This window comes from Cottoperca gobio, chromosome 10 (genome assembly GCF_900634415.1).
Source record: "Cottoperca gobio chromosome 10, fCotGob3.1, whole genome shotgun sequence".
Lineage (NCBI taxonomy): Eukaryota > Metazoa > Chordata > Actinopteri > Perciformes > Bovichtidae > Cottoperca > Cottoperca gobio.
The window spans coordinates 25968697-25979182 of NC_041364.1; the positions used below are offsets into that span (position 1 = coordinate 25968697).

At 40.0% G+C, this 10486-nt stretch overlaps 1 long non-coding RNA gene across 1 annotated transcript; it reads right to left on the reverse strand.

Annotated features, from left to right (window-relative positions):
• Positions 1-705: 705 nt before the first annotated feature.
• LOC115014821 (uncharacterized) lies at positions 706-8947 on the reverse strand. The gene is made up of 4 exons (XR_003832942.1): positions 8884-8947; positions 8081-8318; positions 2754-2810; positions 706-1541 (listed from the first exon to the last, which is right to left on the reverse strand). It is a non-coding gene; the product is annotated as an uncharacterized LOC115014821 (long non-coding RNA).
• Positions 8948-10486: the final 1539 nt, after the last annotated feature.

Below are 10486 nucleotides of genomic sequence, written 5' to 3' on the forward strand. Positions count from 1 at the left end.
AGAAAGATAATGTATTAATAAATCTCACCTAAAGGGAGATCAGTTATTTTACTGCTATGCCATGTGAATGACCTCCGAAAGAGCAACAACTATTTTACAGTTAAATGGGCAGAACACACTCACCTTGAAAACACACATTCAGTAATCAAAGCATAAAATAATGTTTTTGGCTTTTTGTTTGCCTGATGGTGATGAGCAGTGTTAACACTGTCTTAATGTTATCGCTTTTTGGCTGCAGGTTTTACACTTACGATCCGGAGTACTCCCACAGTGCTCCTGGCTTTTTTTTGTATTACTAGCTGCTGAAAAGCAGAAATGTTCCAATATGAATTGTTGCTTTACACTGCAGAGGTGATAAGTGTCCCAGCTCTGCGTGCCACAGCCATGACACGGAAAGTGTTGGATACAACCTTGAGAGAAACATTTTCTGCTGCACTGAGGGTGAAGAGGAGGGAGGAACAACATGGAAAAAGTGTTTTTACACTTTATTAGTAGAGAAGTGTATTGTAAGATATCATTTAATGCTGGTGTAGAAATACACAGAAAGGTTCCATGCAGAAACTGGGTGAAAAGAAAGTAATACATTTCACTCTGAAATACTTTGTGAGAGGGAAAATCTTAATGAGCAGAGTACTGGAACCAAAGGAGCTGATGGAGAGCGAAGTGATGTCTTACACTGAAAGTTTATTAGATCTTGATCAAGGAGAATAAATAATGAATAGTACAAGAGAACACAGAGATGCATTCACATTGTCTGCCAACCAGCCACTCTCCCTCAACATTATGTATATATATATACATACATACATAAGTCAGAACATTTGTACTGCGTTTTCCCTTCATCTGTGGAATGTCCAATACCCCGATGTACTACATTCCCTTTTAGGCCGCCCACACATAAAATGCTTCGTCTTGGAGTTTTTATTTGTATTCATTGTTTTTATACTGAACATAAACTCCTGCAATTTTATTTGCAGATATTTTGTCATGTGGTTATTATTTGTCTTCATTTATAAAATAAAATAATGTTTTTAAAGATAATAATAATTATAATAATGATTTTGAAGAGGTGCCATTGTTTTGAAGCAGAATGGGAGACACATTAAATCATTTCCTAACCCTGACTGCAAGCTTTGCCAGCTTTAACTGTGCAGAAATGAAAGTAAAGTAATTTTTTTTTAAAGTTGGAGGTTACAAAGCGTACTGTCACTGAGCATAATCCCGATGTGTGGGTGCAAGTATTAAATGTTGGTGTTTTCTACTGTTGTAGAAGTGCTGGAAATAATTGTATGTAGTGGAGCAGGGCATTAGCTTCTCTGTTTACTTAATATTTCATTTGATCGTTTTTATGTTGATCACTTATTCCTTTCTGACTGCTATATATTATTATCTTCATTTTCAATGGCAGACTCTTGTTTGGGTAATAATTGTTACTGTGACAGAATACAGTTAGCAGGTCTCAACAATCCCAAACCCTGCGTCTGGTGCTTCCTTCACTCCTCACGACATGTCACAAACACCAGGGGAGTGTAGAGACGGACCTGCAGGCGACGGAGGAGAGGAAGTGGGTGACAATTCCAACAGTAAAGGTTTTTTGGTGACACCCACACATTTTTTAGCAGTCCATTCCAATACAATATAAAGTATATATATATAAGTATGAGACAATTAATTCTGGTAAGTGTTGCAGGGTACCATTGTGTAAGCACAATTATTACAGATTTTCATTTGTCTCTTTATCAGTTAAACGTATTAACTGGCAACTGAAGGGTACATATGTGGTTGTCAGATAATCGTGGAGGGATTAACCATTGTGAGCTTTTATGCAAGGTTGTGCTTTTTTTGTGAGTCATTTTCTGAATGCCATGTTTTGTTATTTTAGTTCCAGCCAGGGTTTGCGAATGTGCAATTCATGTGGATAATCACCCGGCATTAAAAACTCTTCCTGTTATCTGCATTCTGCTGGCATATTTAATACAAGACAATTCTCTTTTACAGCAGACAATATCAGTAACTTTGAACTTGACACTGCATTGAAGAAGAACAAGAGTTATGGAGATCATTATCATTATTATTATTTTAATGTTCAAATTGTAATATATTCACATATATATTTATGCTTAGTTTAGAGTGCATGTTACTGATGTAAACAAACTAACACGTTGTGTTTTCCTTGGTACAGATTATGGGTAAAATAGGAACGTCTTAAAAAGGAAAGTTCCATTTGAACCAAAGCAAATGTTCATTCATCCATAACTCTGAATTACAGACACATTTCACATATTCAGATGAAATTATATGCAGACTTCACTGACTCAATTATTAAGAGTTAATTAATTGCAAGTATACCTAACTAAAGAGTTCTCCAGGAAACGTCTTGATTATTATTAGGAAGGTCAGAGGCAGGTCAGAGGCAGGTCAGAGGCAGGTCAGAGGTCAGAGGCAGGTCAGAGTCAGGACAGAGGCAGGTCAGAGGTCAGAGGTCAGAGGCAGGTCAGAGGCAGGAAGGGTCAGAGGCAGGTCAGAGGACAGAGGCAGGACAGAGGTCAAAGGCAGGTCAGAGGTCAGAGGCAGGACAGAGGCAGGTCAGAGGTCAGAGGCAGACACAGGCAGGTCAGAGGTCAGAGGCAGGACAGAGGCAGGTCAGAGGCAGACTGGCAGTTAAGTATGATCAGTCCATCAGTTTGGGAGTGATAACTGGCTCCATGATGATGGCAGCATTGGTGGTGAACATCAGTACATACTATACTTACTGTATGTGGCCTCAGAAATGCCCTCAGTGTTTTTAAGAAAGACAAAACAGAATAGAGCTGAAATGAGACAGAATCATACAGTTAAAAATAAATAGATCATGCAGGCATATGATACATATGATGTGTTCTGGGAAAATAAAAAGGTTTCTGCGCCTTAAACATGGAACTGTGATTTGCTAAGACGAGGGACAAGCAAAACAGTGCCAGACGCATACCCTCCCTCCCTCTCTCTCCCTCCCTCTCTCTCTCTCTCTCTCTCTCTCTCTCCCCCTCTCTCCATCTCTCTCTCTTCCTCTCTCTCCCTCTCTCTCTCTCTCCCTCTATCTCTCTCTCTCCCTCCCTCCAGGACTCGGTGGAGAGATTATATCTCCTCACTGGCCTGGGAACGCCTCGGGATCCCCCAGTTGGAGCTGGCGGATGTGGCTCGGAGAAAGGAAGTATAGGGTTCCTTAGCTGCTGCCCCTGCGACCCGACCCCGGATAAGCGGTAGATGATGAATGGAAAATCACTGGCGTTGTCATTTTCCTGAACCAGGTGGAGAAGGTGAACCGCGTCATCGAGACAGGTATCATGGTAAATTATTTGTTTGTGCAGGTGTTGCCACTGGCCCTGCCCGCAACCAAAGTCATTCTCTATCCAACGTCCCTCCGTTCATAACTGATGAATTCCTCAGTAGAGAGCTATCTAGACACAGGAAAGTTGTTTCCCCGGTGAAAAAGATTCTGTCTGGATGTAAGTCTCAGTTACTGAAACACGTAGTGTCTCACCGCAGACAGGTATATATGATACTCAATAACTGGGAAGTGGAGCTTAACCTCCACTTTTACGTTAAAGTAGATGATTATGACTATGTGATTTTTGCAACTTCATCAGTATTTGAAGTGTTTTGGTTGCGGAGAGGAGGGACACACCACGAGAGCCTGTCCGAGGCGCGGGGAGCCGGGTCCGTCTGGCCAGTTGTAGTCGAGCAGCAGGCAGCTGCTGCTGGGGGGGAGATCTCACCGCAGGGGGCGACCGCTGGCGCGGCCGTGGTGGGAATGGGGACACTCCCCCGGGGGTGTCCGCTGCTGCAGTTGGAAAAACTCTCCCTGGGCAGCCGGTGGCGGCTCCGCGAACCTCGCCACGCCGCGCTACTGCTGTGTCTGACCTGGTGCACGATGCAGGTGGTTTTGTTTCACAGGGTGTGTGTATTAATAATGATATACAGAAAAGTGAGGAAAGTGTATTGGGTGAGGCAGGAGAAAGTAAAGTGGGGGATAAAAATGGCAAAGAAACAGATAAAAATAGTAAAGAGCAAATAAGAGACGGAGACAGGTGAAGTCAGTAAAACACAGGTTGGAGAGGCAGGTGAAATACAGACAAATGATACAGCTGAAAAGATGCCATGGGCCGAACAGGTCGAGGAGGCAGAGATGGAGGAGGAGGTGACAATGTTAGAGATAAAACAAAAGCCTGCAATAAAACGCAGGAGAAAAATAAATAATGTATCCAGTGAAAAAAAACTGCAAAGCTGGGGATGAGGGACAGACATTGAGAAAGCAGGGGTAGGCAGATGAAAGTATGAGTGAAGAGGAGTGTGTCTCAGACAGTAGTGACATTCCTGGTTTTAACTTAAGTAGCAGCCAAGAAGCCAATTTTTTTTTTATTGCTGAAAGTTTTAAAGCTTTTCTCCAAACAAAAAAATCAACTTGGGGTAAAAGTGAAACTTGCGGTCAAAGTAAAAGACAAAAAAAAAATATTCTTGGGAGGAGATTTTAACTGCACAGAAAATGCATCTTTAGATCGCAACCACGCAGAGCCGCATCAAGCGTCCCAGAATGCTATGAGGCAGCTGGTCCACTCCCATTGCCTGGTGTATGTATGGTGAAGGATGCACGCAGATGATCGAAAATATACATGGTCTCACCACCGAGATAATAGGATTTCCTCAGCCAGGTTGGATCATATTTATTGTTTTAAACATCATTATAATATTTTTAAACTGTGCAGCATCATTCCGGCTGGTTTTACAGATAATGCTTTGCTTTTTTATAATGTTTTTAGTAGAAACATAAAGCCAAAAAGTGCATATTGGCATTTTAACTCAGTTTTACTTTTTGAAAATATTTTTAGACAGGTCCTTATTTATTTCTGGAATGACAGAGGAAGGGCGATTTTAGCAGACTTATGCAGTGGTGGGACCTTGGTAAGACTGAAATAAAAGTGTTGTGTCAACAGCATACCCTCAATGTCACACAAGACATCACCAGATCTATGAAAGACCTGGAGGGTGATATAGTGGAACTAGAAATAATTAGTGAGTCCACAGGAGATCAAGGATATATTGTGAGTAACCTGGGGCTGGATACTGCTCTGTTTTTAACTGATTCAAACATTTTAATGGTAAGTGAACGGCCCTTTTTTTTTTAACCATAAAAGGTGCCCAAAGTCTGACTCTCTGCATTGGTTGTTGATGGAGCCTCTAATTCACAGGGCCAGACAAGGCCAACTTTCTATGCGAACTGTGTAAAAAGCATTTTTTGCGTTTTGTAATCTATGTGAGACTGTCTTCCAGTGTAAGAGACTCACCGGTTTCTTCTCTCTTTTAACAATGTTTTTTAGTCTCTTTGATGTTATTGTTATGTTTTTATCATGGGAGCTGCCTACTAAAAAGATAACAAAGAAAAGTAGCAGCTCCTAAACTTCCTGCCAAGAGAAGCCACTACAGTACATAAGTAGAAAGAACAGAGTGGAAAACAGAGAAAGGCAGGAGGTGAAAGCAGTGTGGCTGTGCAATATTAGAGCAAGACTCTGGCTCGAGTTCGGGTTGTATAAACATATAGGAGACATAGATACTTTTAAACAAAGTTGGTGTTATAAAAAAATATGATCTGTTTCATCAGTGACGATGAATTACACTTTGCACAAGTTTTTATTGGATAGTTTTTTATTATTTTTGTGTTAACGCTTTGGAACACAAGCCTATGCAAACCCCTTTCTGGGGCGCGGCATGGTTTAGTCGTGTTGTTTCGTGCACGGCTGGGTGTTTCTTTGCTGTGTTTCTGGGGATCGATTTATTTGGTCATTTGGTGTTACGGCTGTTCATTGAATGTCTTGTTTTTGGATGCTGCGGATCATTGTTTTCATTTTCCCTTTCTTGATCTGTGAGCTGGAATGTTTTTTGTGTTGCTGCATTGGGTTAGCATGCGTGGGTCGGGGGTGGCCCGTGAGTGCCGGGTGTGATGGGGGTGGGGAGGGGACATGCTATGGTAATGATATTGTTGGGGATGGTTATTTTTGCCGATGATTTGGACCGGGCGGTACATTTGACGTTTGAAATCTTTGCTTGTTGCTGTGTCGCACTCGCACATAGCATGCATCATTCGGCCAGTGATGGATGGTGTGTGTGGATGGGGCTTTCAGATTTCAGATGTTGAATGTATTGTTTGGTTCGCTGCAGGGATAATTGTTTTTGACGGTGTTGTTGTGGCGTCTCTTTTTACATTTTTGGCGCACTTGCCGCACATGGATCGTGTGTGTGGACCTGATGTGGGGGTGCAGGAACTGCTTTGGTCCGTGGATTGAGGGGGAGGAAGGGGGGTGATTATTTGTGGTGATCGAGAACGGGATATTTGATGAATGATTGGAATATTGAATGATGGAATGAGTTGATTTCCGGGGTTGTGGCGGGGAGGCACTCACACGGAGTGGCTTTGTGGGTCGATGCGAGTCATTTTTTTTGGTTGTGATACAAAAATGATTGTTTATGATTTTTTAATTATGATGATCAAGGGTTAAATGTATATATTTTTATTCTTTGCTTTAAGCAAGTAATTGTACAAATGAAAAATATGTAAATAGTCTTTTTTTGAAAAATCAAAAAAATCTATCTATCTCTCTATACATCTATCTATCTATCTATATTAGTCTTCCATCCTTACTCCTGAAACATAGTATGATGGGTACCTTTTTTCCCTCCTACCATAAACTGTTATTATATATTATTTCACCCCTTCAGCTCTGTTATCTCAGGAAGCTCCATTTCTTACAATATGTGATGTTTTCTAGATATGTAAAAATACAATTCACATCTCATTTTACTGTGATTTAGATCAGCATATTGTGTAAATCCCACACACGGCATTGTGACCTCAGTCTCCACCCTATAGTAACACTCCTGGCTCCATGCTGGCTTTCTGATTTTTTTTAAATAACTTGTTATTGTGTTAGTCACACAGAAAACATCATGTAAACCAACAAGAAAAGAAAAAAACTGAAAGGGCTTAGCAACATATGAAATGAGTTGTAAGAGTTCCAATTTGAATGTGGCCAAGGACATACAAACAACATATTTCCACGCTGTGTTTAAGTACACACTCACATTCAGGCACACATACACACATACTCACTCTATCAGCAGTGATTTAGAGGAACAGACAAATGGAGAAATCACTCTCCTTGGCATCTAATTCTCTTCTTGGAGTATTACACAGATTAGTATATCTTTCATATGAACAAAAGCCTGTCTTTCAGTCTGCAGCTTCACTTCCCTAAACCGTGGAAGCCAGCGTCCCTGCCTCTAATATCGTTTGCTACCAAAACTTCAGAACCTGCTTTTGCAGACTGGATTTCTGCGTACAAAGCAGAGAGATGAATAATGACTGACAAGACCCAGTGGGAGCAAAGGAAGGGGTATGGATTCTAGGAGGAGTACAAGGACAGTTATGAGTGCTTTGAAGGAATAAATTATGAATGAAAAGATTAGAGAATGGAAAAGGAAGTAAACTTGTTGATAGAAGTGTCAGTGGATCTAATAATATTTGTCACCAAAGCTGCTTGTGGACATCTGGGAGCTGATCAGAGTGATGACTAATGACTGACAGGACATTATACACAATTAGTCATAGGTCATCAGACTTTCAAAGAACAGGGAACATTGGTCCCAATTGCTCATCTATCTAGATATGGCTTTGACAGAACTCGGGTCTGTATTTTAGTATTTCTCTCTCCTTCATTAAAAAAAAAAAAACATAGGACACAGTCAAATCTTAAATCTAGACCCAGTATTATTAAATAAACAGTTCAACATGTACAATGCTTCCATATCAGTCTGTGTGTAAGTACATAGCTAAAGTCGGAACGTGGTTAGCCTAGCTTAGCATAACGACTGGGAGTAGGGGAAAACAGCTAGCTTAACAAAGTGAACAATTTGCTTACAAACCCCTGTAAAGCTAAAGAACACTGTTTAATCAATGTACAAACCAAATATGACAATACTAAGAGTATGCTGCTATGCTAGCAGTTCTCTGAGCCTGTACTTTAGCAGTAAAATGTATACAAACTAGTACATTGCAGTTGGAGTCGGGCCGGGGACCTTTGTTGTAGTCGTTCCCCAACTCTCTCTCTCCCCTCATGTCTTGTCTTGTTCCTCACCAATGTACTTCTTCCTGAGGGGCACATGAACGTCTGCACTAAATGTCATAGCAATCCATCTCATAGTTGTTGAGATACTTCAGTCCAAAACAAAGAAGTGGACCAACTGACCAGCCCAACATTGCCATTCCTGGAGTGATGGTGCCAGTGTGGCTGAAAAACACAAACAAATAGAAGATACAATGTGTTTATTAATGAGCTTTGGAGAGCATTGGACTTTGCTCCAATAAAGTACAATAATGAATTTTAATTTATTTGATGCAATTAAAATAGTTCCAATACAAAGCATAAAACAGAATATGTGCTGCACAGAGTTCATAGCTCCTGTTCAACTTGTGTCCCTATTTGGGCTTTTACATGTGCAGTTAAAATATGCAGCTCTCACTACCATAACACCACAATACACTACAATATAGAAATACAATAAAATGCACATCACAAAACACGCATACTATACTACAGCAATACACATATACAATAAAACCTTTTTCCAGTAACTTTGTTAAACATTGTGTTCAGCTCTGGTTTGCATTAAACCAGAACTTGATTTAATATCTGCAATTAGTCTGATTTCAGTTGGTAAGCGTCTTTGTGCATCTAAAAAAGCACTATGTTACGATGCAGAACGCCAGATGAGGTTTTAACAAAAAGAGAGCTTTATTTAACAAAGCTAATCAAATACAAAACAAAGTAACAAGTAAAACAAAAAAACACAAACCAGGGAAGACGCGAGGGAAGACGCGAGGGAAGACGCGAGGGAAGATGTGAGTGTAACAAGAATGACGAACCGACAAAGAACACTGAGACAGATAGGGATATATACACAGACACTAAATGAGGGAACGAGACACAACTGGGAGAGAAAGGCAAACACACAGGAGGAAACTAATGAAGGTAACGAGACACCTGGGGGAGAAAGGCAAAAACAGAGCAGGAAGCAGGAAGTAATAGAAGACATGACACAAGGGGAAGATAACATTTCAAAATAAAACAGGAAACGCAAATCCAGCGTCGTAACACTATATAAAGGACAATTTAAAAAGGAATGTATTAAATGTGTTTTATAGTTGACAGAGCTACGATGTGTATTTTACAGTTTCTGTTCACCATGCTCCTAGTTACTCTGTTACACTCTTGTTTTTTGATTAATTTAAGGTTCAAGGTTAATTTATTGTCATTGTAAAACACAGGAATGCAGATGTAGTCCATTTGTGCTGTACAAAAAAACCAAAAAATAAATAAATAAAAACAGTAATGCATTCCTGCGGTAAACAGCAGCAACAAAAAGCAGTGAATGTTGAATTCCCTTGACAGATAATATGACCATCATCTTAACATAACATCAGGGAAATATTGTTCATCAACTTTGACTACATTTTATGTACAAAGGCATGTCCTGCATTATTAATTAATGTGGTGGCTCTGTCTTTAGGAGGATCACTATTTCAAAATCAAGTTTTAAAAACCTTATTCATTAAATATTCTTAGATACAGTTGTGTTTACTCAAAAGAATGGTCTTAATTTTTTATGACCATCAAGTGACCATGGTATAAATGGGAAAATGCCCGACAAGGTGTTCATCATCATGAATCAATTGACGAGTTAAGTCCCTTTCATTTCTGATACTGGACACCTCAAAGGCCATCATTCCATTTATACCATGGTCGATGTAATACAAAAAATTAAGACCATTCATAGTTTCATGTGTTTCGCAATCAAAATCTAAGGTTTTTCACAAGCCAAAACTCAGTTTCCCTGGTAACACCGGAGGGTTTTACTAATACCTGGAACAATCATTAACATCCTTCCAGGTTTCTATACAATGGAAACGTTGGTCAATACTCCAGTAAATAGCACCAACCTTATATATGACCTGGCAAGGGGAAATATTTCCAGTTTTCTCAGTTCATAGAACCCTTCGGCCAGAAGTTAAGACCTTGAGTTAAACCCTGTTGAATAATAAACTTTAATGTTTACCACTACGATAAGTTTTGTTTCTGTATACAAGGCCACATTATTATATAAAGCTTGTAACTGGACGTTAGAGTTAACACTTTTTGTCACATTAGTATTGGTCGTTTGAACCACAGAGTCGTGATCATTGCTCTAACTGTTCATGATAGCAGTGCATTGAAAGAACCTCTATACACAGACACTTCCATATGCTGCTACAAATTAACTGACGGTGTTCTCAACATTGCTTCATTAGCAGGGCAAAGGGATTTGTGATACCTACATGATATCCCTATGCACGACATGCAAGTGTTCATTGTTTCGTGGCTGCCTGACTAACACTCTTAAGTTCATTAGAAGGTAAAGC